Source organism: Megascapheus bottae, chromosome X (assembly GCF_031878675.1).
Source record: "Megascapheus bottae isolate mThoBot1 chromosome X, mThoBot2.hap1, whole genome shotgun sequence".
In the NCBI taxonomy this organism is placed as follows: Eukaryota; Metazoa; Chordata; class Mammalia; order Rodentia; family Geomyidae; genus Megascapheus; species Megascapheus bottae.
In genome coordinates this window covers 102673909-102686365 of record NC_143547.1, presented here as the reverse complement: position 1 = coordinate 102686365, position 12457 = coordinate 102673909, and positions in this window count along the sequence as shown.

The following is a 12457-nucleotide window of genomic DNA, read 5'->3' as shown; positions in this document are numbered from 1 at the left end:
TGTTTGACACATCTGTGTAGTCCCAGAAAAAAAAGTTTATACATCTAGACAGATGATAGGAGGCTGCTTTTAGTAAACTTTTTTTTTCAGAGCTGCAGATAACTCAGGACCTGTGCATGCAGGACATACACTACCACTGAACTGTTTCACAAGCCATCTTGCAGTGAACTGAGGCAGATGAGTGACAAAGGTGGTATAGCTACACTGCGCATGTGCTATCTTTACTAAACGTCTCTTGTACTCAGGGTAGAGAAGGCGCCATTTTAATTCTCATTAACGAGATTAACAGCAGTTTGTATACATCTACTATCTTACCTGAGCTTGTCAAAATTTTTCTTTGTTCCAATGTGCACTGTGAGACTTTGATCTTGACATTTTGTAGGACATCATGATTAGTGCATTATGTTAAAGGAATTGCTCGTGTCATGCTAATTGGACTGGATGACTGTCAAATGATACTCATGTAAGACACATGCAAATCAGATGTTAGAAGAAGATACAGGAGCCCTTCATGTGACTGATATTTTTATGGGTCAAATGTTCTAAAACATGCCATGATATCCTCTCTAAAAAAGACTAAGTATTGAATCTGATATCACTAATCCCTCCTTGGTACACAGCATTTGGTGAATTTTCTTTTTTTAGGTTGAAGGCATAGACACCAGTTGGAAACTTTGCTTTAGCATATGTGCTAGGTGGTTCATAGTGGGTTGCTTATCAGTTTTTAATAGAAATTAAAACATAATAGAACCTTGTGGAAGGATAAGACTAGAAGACAAGCTCCTGTGTCACTTGAGCATAGATTGACTTCAGTGGTGCAGTCTTGGCAAACTATGGTAAGAAAGTCAGAATGCAATTCCTGAGATTTTGAAGCAAGGTCATGTGTTTTGTGGCAGCTCCAAGGGTACCATCTGAATCTGGTGGAGAGAACTAGTACTTCACTATACAATCTCAAGTAACTGTAAGATTGTAATTAACCATCATGACTGAGGAATTATCAGTCCTATTAAGTTATAAGGTCAGGTAAACATGCCAGCCATCTATAGTATGATAAAAATGGCAATTGCGCTTGGGATCCAACGAGGTCTACAGGATCAATTAAATTATATTATCAGATATCATGGCCACTCAGGTCATCTGTTATCTGTTGTGTTGACAGACCTTTTCCTCAACTGACCTGCTTGACTCTCTATGTGATCTAAGATCAACTGATGGAGGATAGAAAAACTTGGCGTGATTCTCAGAGAGGCTAGTGCAATATACTGGTGAACACTTGATGAAGGGCTGTTATTAAATTGTGGTTCCTCTAGGAAGGGACATTATAAGCATAGGATTAGTGATCAGCTTGCTATGAAAGGAGAAATGATGTACAAAAGGACGATAAACTAGCTAGTGACAATTGCCCTAACCCTAGTACTTTCAATATGACCTTATTTGGAAGCAAGTTGTTGCAAATGTAATTAGCTAAGCTTAGGTGGCACTGGAGTAAGGTGGATCCTAATGCAATGTGAATGATGTCGATATAAAAATGGTAAAGTGGAATACAAAGACCAACATATAAAGATGATGTGAAGAGACAGAAAGGAAGATGCCCATCTAAAGGCCAAGGAGAATGGGCTGGAACCAATTCTTTTCACATCCCTCAGAAGAACCAACTCTTCTATCTTGCAGAACTGTGAGGCAATACATGGTTGAGCCACCCAGTCTGGGTCACTTTGTTATGGAAGCCAGAGAGAAAAAAAATGAATACACTGGTTGGCTAGGGGCCTGGAAGAACATGCTTGGAATATCAGAGGTCAAAAGGTCTGGTTCTTTGTGTTTCAGCACAGTCAGCTCAGAGGCACACTCAAAAAGGCAAACAGGATGATCCATTCGGTGGATTACATTAACCCATCTCCTTTGATGAGCTATATACCCATGAATGGAGTGTGTCAGGGATAGAGGCCAGGGCGGAGCCAACAGCACTGTATTTCTTCTCACCAAGACTGATCTAATGTTGCCAATGCTGCAAACCCAGCCTGTCAGCAGTGGAGCAGCATACTGAATAGTTGATATCACACAGTTCTTCTAAAGGACAAACAACTTTATTTGTACATTGATTTCCATTGGCACCTTCTATTCTGAAAGGGGCACAAAGTTCAGACATTATCATCATTGACGCCTACCCCAGATATGAATTTGCCTTCCCTATCCATGGTACTTCCACCAGCACTGTTTTGTCAGGGTCTATAGAAGGCCTCATCTATTGACATGGTACCACATATACCACTGCCGCAGATCAAGGGTCACACTTCATGGAAAAGGTAAAACCATGGATGCAACAGTCACTGATATTATCTTATATCTAATCACTCATTGGCATCAAGTCTCTTAGTGGCCCACTTATAGAATGTGTGCTTCTTGTCCCTGAAGGCTTAGCCTTTGAAAGAAGTTCTGGTGTGATAAGTAAAAGCGCATCCACCAGAGGTAAGTATTTCCTTTGAACTTGAAGCTACAGTGGCCATCTGGTCAGATTGTGTTTCTCTTGCCAGTTAACTACAAGGTGGAGAAAGGAGAGATCAAGGTTAGAGCCATGCAGTGGCAACATGGAGACTAAGCTTTCAAAAGAGGTGGCAAATTTCTAGGGCTTCTGGATACAATGATAAAGGTGAATGAACAATTACAGAAACCATAGCCCAACAAGGTCAAGGCAACTAAAGACATTGTTTTCCTGAGGATTATGAGGCTAAGATACCTCAACAGGCATGAAACACATAAATGTCAAAGTGCTGGCCCAGAGAGAATATTTCTAGAGTAGAGGGTGAACAAAGGACTGGGTAAATGTAAATTGCAGCTTAGAGGTCAGCTATGCCCCCAGGGACCATTATTGTTTTTAACCTTCTAGTATTAAGACTCTACGAATACTGTACTTGGCTACCAATCTTGATCAGGCCTCTGGAACAGGTTGACCTTAGACCTCCTTCCTGAGACCATGACTCAAGGAAGAAGTGAGAACATTTTGGTTTCTCAAATATGAAGGCTCCCTGTTGTAATAAGCAATCTGAGTACAATGAAGGGCAGAAACAAATCTGAGGGGTAAGGAGATGGATCCAATCAGATATCGAATGTGTCCCATTTCAGCCCCTTGTGGCTTCACTTGTTCTTTAGTACTGATTTTGCTATGATGGTCGGTCCTGTGAAGATCCCTACTACTTTATGCTGGTGTTGTCTGCTGACACTCTGCTGTATCTGGGAAGCCTGCTTCCCTTCTTTCCTTAGGTTGCTCAGATGCCTCAATGGCTCCCTGAGGCAACCCACTCAGCACTCACACATGTGCATCTTGGTGTTTGGGGGATATGGAATCTTCTTTTTCTTCCCCCATGGAGAATCCTGAGATACATTTCTTAGATATTATTCTTTGCTAGCCATGGGAAAAGGGAGTTCAAACAGCTAGTTGCCTTTTATGGCAACTTAGCTTGGTGCACAATTTCATGTATCCTTACATTGTTTCTTGTCCCTTACTTCTGCTACCTTGAGTTACTGTCTCCTCCTAACAAGGGTCACATGGAAGCCTTTTTGTCAAATACTCTCTTGGAATTGCACCTTAAAGATCACACACCTAATGGGTTGCATTGGTTTGAAACAGACTGTGTTTACATAGATGATACCGGTGCAAAAGGATTGCAGAGAGAGAGGAGTACTACATAATACAGGGAATTGTTTGAAAATGGGACAGATAGTTCTCATGGTATGGGGCTCCAGTAGAAAATTGGTCAGGAGAAAGGGGATGAGCCATTGTGTTTGTGGGGAAAGTGTATTTGTAGGGATGAAAGGAGAAGACAATACATCAAAACATCATTGGATAGTTCAGTTTTGGAAGCATGGATTGCTGGGTGGTGGGGAAGGAAATGGGAAGCAGCCAGAAAAGATCCTTCTTTCTAGAAGTTAAGGCTCTATAGAGTAGAGAACAAAACAAGGATTTAGGACCCAGAGGAATATACCAGTCTTCTGCAGGGGAAGGAGCAACCTGTCTTTCTGTGAGGTTGGAGTAAAGGGAGGAGGATAGGGAAGGAAAGTGTGTGGGAATTTTGTGTTGGGGAGGATGATAGATGAAAACCTCCAGTAGAACAGTTTCCATCTCCTCTGCAAAATCTGAGCTGAGCCTGCTGCTGATATAGTCATGGGGTGGCAGAGGCTAGAGGAGGCTGGTAGAGAAAGCTCAGAACAGCTGCTATGGGGAATTCCAGAAGGATTGAGCAGGGAGCTCTGCCTGCTCTACCTGCGTATGGGGCTCGCCATCTAGGGACTTTGCTCAGAGAGCCTACAGATGTTGGCTGATTGGCAAGCTGGCCATTTGTGGAGCAAATCACTGCAAATATACATTTACCCTCCACTTGACCCGTACTTGACTTTCCTTCTCACTGCCACCCTCACTCTCACATATGCACTCCCTTCCCACTCTCAAACCTCTTCCAAAGTTGTCCCTCAAGCAAGCAACAACTGGTCTTAGATTCCCCCAAGCCACAACCCACATTCTTCAAATTGTATCTCAAAGCCCCACCTCTAAGAAGCTATCTTTGTGATTAATACTGACCATTCTCAGCCCATCAATAGGAACCCCAGTCTGGCTCTCTTGTCCAATGCACTCCTATAACTTGTGCTGCTTTCCAAATTTAGTCAAGGCTAGGAGACAGCAAGTGCCTGTACCAGTGAGCTATTACAATGCTAGCTCTAATGGCAAGGTTGAACTTACCTTGTTGTCTTGTCCCTAGACCAGTAAGGTAGTTCCAGTCTTCCTTGGGAATCAAAGATTTGAGAGGTAAGCTCCACCCAGGAGCCCAGGCCATTCAGGGGTTTCTTAAATAAGTTCAGACAACCTTAGGGAGTCCAAGCAGTAGTTTGATTTATCTAAGAGACCCTTAGCTTTGGGTCCGGAATATCACATGTATTTAAACATGCATGTATGTCATTCTATGCATTTTTTTCTGTATGACATTCAATAACTTTTCTTGCTTCTCCAGAAAGATCTACAATCCTTGAATAGTCCAGATCTATGGCTTCAAATCTCTCTTAGTGGACAGCAGCCTGCATTGATGTAACCACTGGTCTGTATGTGGAACAGAAAGGAGTTGTCACACAGCTCATCTGACATCACAAATGTTGACATTTAAATGGTTGCTGCTGCCTAGTCCGTAAACCACTGGCAAGGGGTTTTGTGAACACCGCTATTTACACCCAGCCAGAATCTAGTCTGAAAACCACAGCATCAATAACCCAATGAATGAATGAAATTAATAGGGAGCTGTCCATGCTTATGAGCCTTAGTGAAATGAATAAAATTGTAATCTGAGTTATTGCAGATGTGAATAACTTCAGAAAGATCAAAAGAATTTGGGCACTGGAACTGGAGTGGAGCTCAGTAGTATAGTATTTGCGTAGCATGTGCAATGCCCTAGGTTCAAGCTACCATCACCACCATGATCATCAATCATCATCATCATCATCACCCCCCACCATCATCTTCATCGTCATCATTGTTTCAAACATCATCTTCAATCATCACCATTGTTTCATAGACATCGGGTTAAACAATATTAAACAATTGTCTTTCTAGCAGGATTTCTCAGAGCCTTCATTATGTAATTTGTACTTTGAATGTCAGGAGGAGCGTAAGATGAACAATAATTTCCAACCATATTGAAAGTTCTATGGCATTTTTTTTCCTGCAGAATACCAGGCAGAAATCCTTTCAAAGAAGGCCTAATACATGGGTCTAATTCAACCTCCCCGCATTACCAAAGAAGAAATGGCAGTCCAGAGAAGTAAAAAGGTCTTGTTTAAGGTCCTGTGAACAGTTCTTCAGTTATTAAATGTAGGTAGGGAAGTGCAGGCCAAGACACAAAGGCTGCTTTAGTAAGTAGTGAGCTTCAGGTCTGGCTCTGCAGGATGGAGCAAGGGCCAATTCTGTAACGCATGGTCCAGTATTGGCTACTCATAGTGTATCACTGTGGCTTTGCCATTCCCCTGGTGCTTGTGGCTGGCTAGAACCTCAAGTCTTAGGCTCTTCCCCTGACCTAACTCAGAAACTACACTGACCAAGTTTCCTAGGGGATTTCATGCTACTTTCAAGTGACAGGCAAGGAAGCCCCCTGGCCACTTATATCCTGTCTTCTGCCAGTATATTTGGATCAGAGACCATTTCCTGTTGTTTGAAAAGGGCAGTTTATTACAATGTAAATGGAGAATGCAAAGACCTGGCCTCCTTGGGGATGAGTAGAGAGTAGAGCACTGTCACTCTCTCAGAAACCCACCCCTGTTCATGGTGTACAACTGATGTTGTACACTTCTGTGCCATTTGCCAGCCCAACCTGTACTCTTGCTCACTGTATCAGATAGTTTCTCTGCAGAAACTGAGTCAGTAGAAGAAATATACAGAGATGTTTAAAAGAAACGTTTTGCACAAATATGAGGCTGAAGTGTGGTATTTGCCTTGTGTTAGTCAGGATCCTCCAGAAAACAAAATGTGTGCATGTACGTGTGTGTACATGCATATGTACATAGAGATTCATTTGAGAAACTGGCTCATAACAGTAGAGGCTGAGCTCTGTAACAATGGACAGTAAGGCTTGGAACTCCAGCTGTTATATCTAGGTGGTGGAGGGGAAGACTGAGTGCACAAGTTCTACTTCCTAGCTCAGGGCTTTTTGTATGTATCTCCAAAGCCCTCTTCTTATTTCTTTGACCTACCTAACTTTAACTGCTACCAACTTGTTTGCCATTGACTATTAGGATGATGATGATGATGATGATGAAGAAGAAGAAGAAGAAGAAGAAGAAGAAGAAGAAGAAGAAGAAGAAGAAGAGGAAGAAGAAGAAGAAGAAAAGAGCTTGGCTAATGACAACATCTTACAGTGGCTCCCTTTAGTCACACTACAAGGTAAATCTGAGGCCATTTGACACTTTGGAGAAAAAGCCAAACTGTGGACAACCCAACCAAGACAGGATATCAACTCTTCCTTGACTTTCCTGCTTTTTGCTGGCAGTCACATTTCTCTTGGGGCTTCCAGCTCTTGGCATTGGTGTCAGGATAGAGAAAGAAGAAAGGAGGGTGAATTTCGGTTGTATAGTAGAAGGAATGAGCCAACTTCAACTTTAAGGGTCTCCTGTGTGCATGAAGCCCCCTTTTTACAGTTCAGGAGGTTTAAATAGGAATGAGACTTCTCCAGCACTCCTTGGCTTCAGAGGGTTGTGAAGAGAAGAGGACCTAGCATGAATTCTTCCCAGCATAAAGAAGTGCTGGGCTATGCACCAGCAGCTCATGCGTGTAGTCTTCACGACTCAGGAAGCTGAGGTGTGAGGATCACAGTTTGAAGGCAGCCCAGCTAAGAAAGTCTAGGACACTCTTGAATTCAATTAACATCCAGAGAACCTGAGGTAAAGCTGTGGCCCAAAGTGGTACAGTTCTAGTCTTGAGCAAAAACACTCAGGAATAACACTTGGGCCCCAAGTTCAAGCTGCACAAGCCCTCCTACCCCAAGAAAAAAGTGCTTGGAGCAAACTGACTGGGCACTGGCTTTTGGGTCTTCCAGCCGTAGGTTAGGCAGTAATGTATTGAGGGAATCCTGATAAGGTAACCAAGGTATAGGTATTGCTCATCATTCCAGGGCTCAGAGTCAACAAGACTGCCATAATCACGTCCTCTTTTCCAGCTTGGCCCTTCCTGCACATTCACTTTAGATATTTTAGTATGTGAGTCAAAGCCCTTTAAGAGGCAGTCTGGTGTCTTCTCAAGCTGTGTGTTCAGCACCTGAAACATCATCTCAGGAAGCCCTGGGGGCACCCTTTGTTGATGTCTGGTGGGCAGTTCCAAGTTCCAGTGAAAAACCAGGAGCCCCACTGTGGATGCCATGTATGTGACGTTGCATACCTCCCCAGCCAGGTTAGATAACCCTCTCCCTTATACACAGTGGTCTACTCCTGTGTCTTTTAGGAAGGAGGGGTTAGTTCAGGGGCTGCGCAGCTGCACTCCAAGAATTTACAGAGCACTGACAACTCTGAGCTCCTGCACACTGGAACCTGCTCTCTTTCCCATAGCATGGATTCATTCTTGCCGCAGCTCATCCTACTAGAAGCAGCCAGCCCTGACTCCAGCCTTTCGAGTATGCTCATTTGGCTCTGCAAGGGACTAATAAGCAGTGTGTAGGCAGTGGCACTCAATCTCACTGAGACCTGTGATGGACCAACCTGTTGATTTGTGGGCCCTCCTGGAAGTTGGACTCATTCTCCTTACCCAGAAAAATTTCAGCGGCTCCAGCATGAGTTGTCTGGACCATTCTAGTGCTAAATTTGTCAGGGGAAGAATCCTAGGAATTCTTTAGGCTCTCGGATTCCACCTTGTTATTTTGGGGACCAGTGAAGAAGGGGCGGAATCTATGAAATTGTATCCTTAGCTTCAACTCTGGAGCTGCGGGAAAGGCAATGCTAGCAGCCTAATGGAGGGCTGACACCCCTCCCCCCACCCTACTCCAGTCTCCTTCCTCATTACCATGGCCACCAGAACCACTCAGGAGTTTCTGGTTTGACAGAATCCTGGGAGCCCTCTGCTAGCGGCCTCTGGCCTTCTTTGCTGCTGTGCCTGTCTGTGCTGCAGAGAGTACCATTCTCCATCACTTGCCTTCTGAATCCTCCAAACCTCCACCCATTCTGGGAAGCCAGCTCCTGCTTGGCTACACATGAGCCCCCAAAGGAAAGCTTGGTACTGGGGCCTGGCTTTCCTACTCTATCTCTGCAGTGAGTCCTAACATTATTGGAGACACGGAACCATCCCTATGCCGTGGCAGGGTAGGATGTGACTGCGAGCCATGTTGGGGACGTACCAATGACTAGTGGCCCATCTCTCACCTGCTCAACACTGCATAGACTTTAAATTGACCCCCCTGCTCATGCACTAAGATATCTGGGTGTTGGGACCCACTGGGGACAACTTATCTCACCAATGCCCAATGCTGGGCTGGTGTAAAATGTTTCATCCAGTTGATTCTTTCAAAGGATTGTATGAGTAAAGGAGCTCGGCTCAAATGGACTGGGACTAGTACCCTTCCCAGACCTGCTGGGAGTACAGGCTTGGAGGACACAGGCCTGTTTCTGCAAAGTAGCTGTCCCTTGCTGCCCCAGATATCTGCAGTCTATTTTCCAGGCTGCAAAGACAAGTTTGGGGAGTACATGGTCCCTCTGTTTCTCAAAATGAAGAGAGCTGAGCTGGTGGCGTCTAATTCTGTGATTGAAAGAATAGGTCCCAGGGGCTTTCTGCAACCATCTGAGTACACTTCGGTCCTGGGGCTTGAGCTTCCTCCCTCAGAAAAACCTAGGCTTCTCATGAACGGTTAGTGGAACCTGGTCATTGTCGACTAAAGTATGTCAGGAGAGGCAGGAGGGACAGAATGTGGGTAGGGAAGGGTTGGCAGAAGAGGGAGAGGACTGTCTGTTTTCCAAGGAATTAGAATTGTAGAAATAAGCATAAATTACAATCAAGTTCCAGCTAATACATGCCTTGAAAGATAGATTGGCTTATATGTTCATTGTACCCAAACTTTAATTAAATTCTTTAAAATGAAAACTTGCCCTGTATTATTCTCTTAATTGACCCAACCTGGTGAAAGAAGGCCTTGTCTGGAACTGTGGTGATTGTGTGTTAATAAAATTTATTTCTGTAGTCTCGCCCAGCGATGTATTAAAAAATGTGTAGGCTGAGGGCCAATCACCACGAAGCAAAAAGGAATGAAACCTCCGAAGGCTGCACCCACTCCCTGTTCTATTAGCTTGCTCCCTGTACCCCAAATTTATCTGAGAATGCTTGAGATTGTTTTTCTTTCTGGCAGCAAGGATTTGGAAGTTCCTATGCTTTTTTTTGTAGTGGGTACCATGAAGGCTCTAGAAATTCCTCAGAAACATGACCAGTGAGTGCTAGGTGATGTGACTTCTTAATGTTGGTAATATTACACACAGCTAGCAAAGAACTGAAAGCCATGAGTTTGTCTCATCTTTTATGATTTCATTCAGAGAAATTAGAGGCTGTGGCCAGCCCAGCTTTTAAGCCCCATCTCTATAGCAGGCTTCAGTGCTTGATGCTGCTATTGTATATCCCAGCACATGTTCTGCTGATAGCTCATGGTTGATTACTGTCCCTCTTGGTGGTGGTGCTTTTATAAGACTAGAAAGGTACAGCCAAGCTTTGGGCTTTCCATTCTCCCAGTGCTTCTGGCTGCTTCCCAGTGCTGTAGGCTACAGTCTTGGGCCAGGCTAAGTAGACAGAGAAGGAGCTATCTGCTTCCTTGCTGGATAGTGCCCACTCAATTCCAGCTCAGATGATCTCCATGCCTTGTGATATTACACAGGATTCAGGGAGAGAAAAAGAAAACAAACCAGTTTCCTGACTAGTGAGAAAACTGTACCCCCATGATGGCATGGCTTCTGATTCCTCTGGGACAACTAGATACTTTTTCAGTCACTTAGCAAATGGACAGTGGAAATACTAAAAGGAATCAACACCATGTCCTGGCTTGGTAGCTATGGAGACAGAAGTACCTGAAGTCTCTGGTAGGTGCTATAGGGGGCAATGAGTACAAAGCACTGCAGGAGCTCAAGTAAGAGAGTGACTCAGCTTTCTGATGGGCCAGCTGCTGGCAAAGCAAAAGGCTTCCCAGGGAAGTGTCATCAAATCTTGGCTTTAAAGGGGTAGTAAGGATTTGCCAGAAGGAGAATCAGAGAGATTGATGGGAAGATATGGCTGCTTCCCGTGGGGTATTGTCTCCCTAGTGGAGATAGCCACTTACCTCTGACCATGTTCGTGTTTATCCATCCGATACTCACACTGAAAAGGGTGATTTTAGGCCTGCAAATGGAATTGGACAGTGCTCAGCCCCACATGCCTGTGTGGAGAAGGCAGGAAATGAACAGAGAGTAGGGGTGAATGGCCTGTCAGCACTGCTGATTGTTTGATAGGGAGACATACATGCACATGGGTGCACGTGCATGCATACACACTGTAACGACCTGAGTTCACCTCACACTTGATATGCTACACCCTAAGCCCTGAAATGTCCGTTTTAAAGGTAGGACCTTTGTAAGTGAATTGATTTTAGATGAAGCCATGAGGGTGTGGATGCCTAATAGGATTCCTGTCCTTGTAGTAGGGGAAGCCAGACCATGTTTTTCTGTCATTAGTGAGGTCAAACAATGAGAAGAAGGTAATCATATGCCAGAGAGGAAGAGACTTTGTACCAGAAGCCCAATGTGCTAGCACCTTGATCTTGGACAATCTGGCTTCCAGAAATGGAAGAAATACATGTTTAGGGTTTCTGTCAATCTTGTGACAGCAGCCTGAGTCCACAGACACACACCTGGGGGGTACGTGCGCAGCACCCACATGTATACCTAGGCACACATGTACACACAGGCACCCATATTGCATGCATACACACATGCTAATAGAGAAACACAAACAGTCCCATGCCTGCGCCTAGAAGTATGCCCACCACACAGCCACATGCAAATGCAGCTCTCACAGATGCGTGAACACAGCACAAGCACATTGATTCCCTTTACCCCAGTTCCACAGACCCCTGGACTCATGGGCAAGCAGTCAAAAGGCTTCACTCTATGAACGGAAGCAAAGTCTAGAACAGACTCTCAGTGTCCTATTCATTATACAGTCTAAGACTCTGAGTGGCCCTTTCAGAGCAGCATGGAAAATCCTGTCGTGGGACTCTTAGATGGCACAGCCCTTCCTGAAGAAGACATATTAAAATCCATTCTATTATCTCTGCTTCTACTTCCTCATCCCCACTGTCACCTACTCTTATGTGCCAGGAAAGGGACACACGGTAAAGGCAGAGCAGGCAGCAATTGCAATCTTACAGTAGAGAGAAGATACTCTTAAATCTGGCCTGTGGGAAAGGTCCTTGGGCTGTGAGTGAGTGTGCATGTGTGTCTGTTCATATGCATGTGAGATGGTATCATGAGTATGAGTATGTATGTGCATTCAGTGGGAAAGCTAATGCACACATGTGTTTGTGTTTGTGTCTCTGTGTGTGAACTGCAGATGACAATTCTTGCTGGGCCCCACTGCAGACATAGCCGCTGCAGCTGCCACCAGACTCCATGCTATTTCAGGGATGATAAAATGATCCTGGAGCAGCTTTAGGGGAGTGATGAAGATACCTTGAGACCTTGGAGCCCATTGGTAGACCTAGGGATCTGGCAGAGTAGAGGTACATAGCCAGTAGGCAATCAAGTGGATTCCTCCCCATTGTTAACTTGTCTTCTAGCAATGGATTTCTAGAGGATGCTGGGAGATAATGGTGATGTTGACTGGCCTTCAAGAGCGTCTCTTCCTGAGGCAAGGCTTCTTCAGGGTACTACCATGCTTACTCTTCAGAAAAGATGCCTGGCAGCACCATATTACCCGCGTATATTTCTT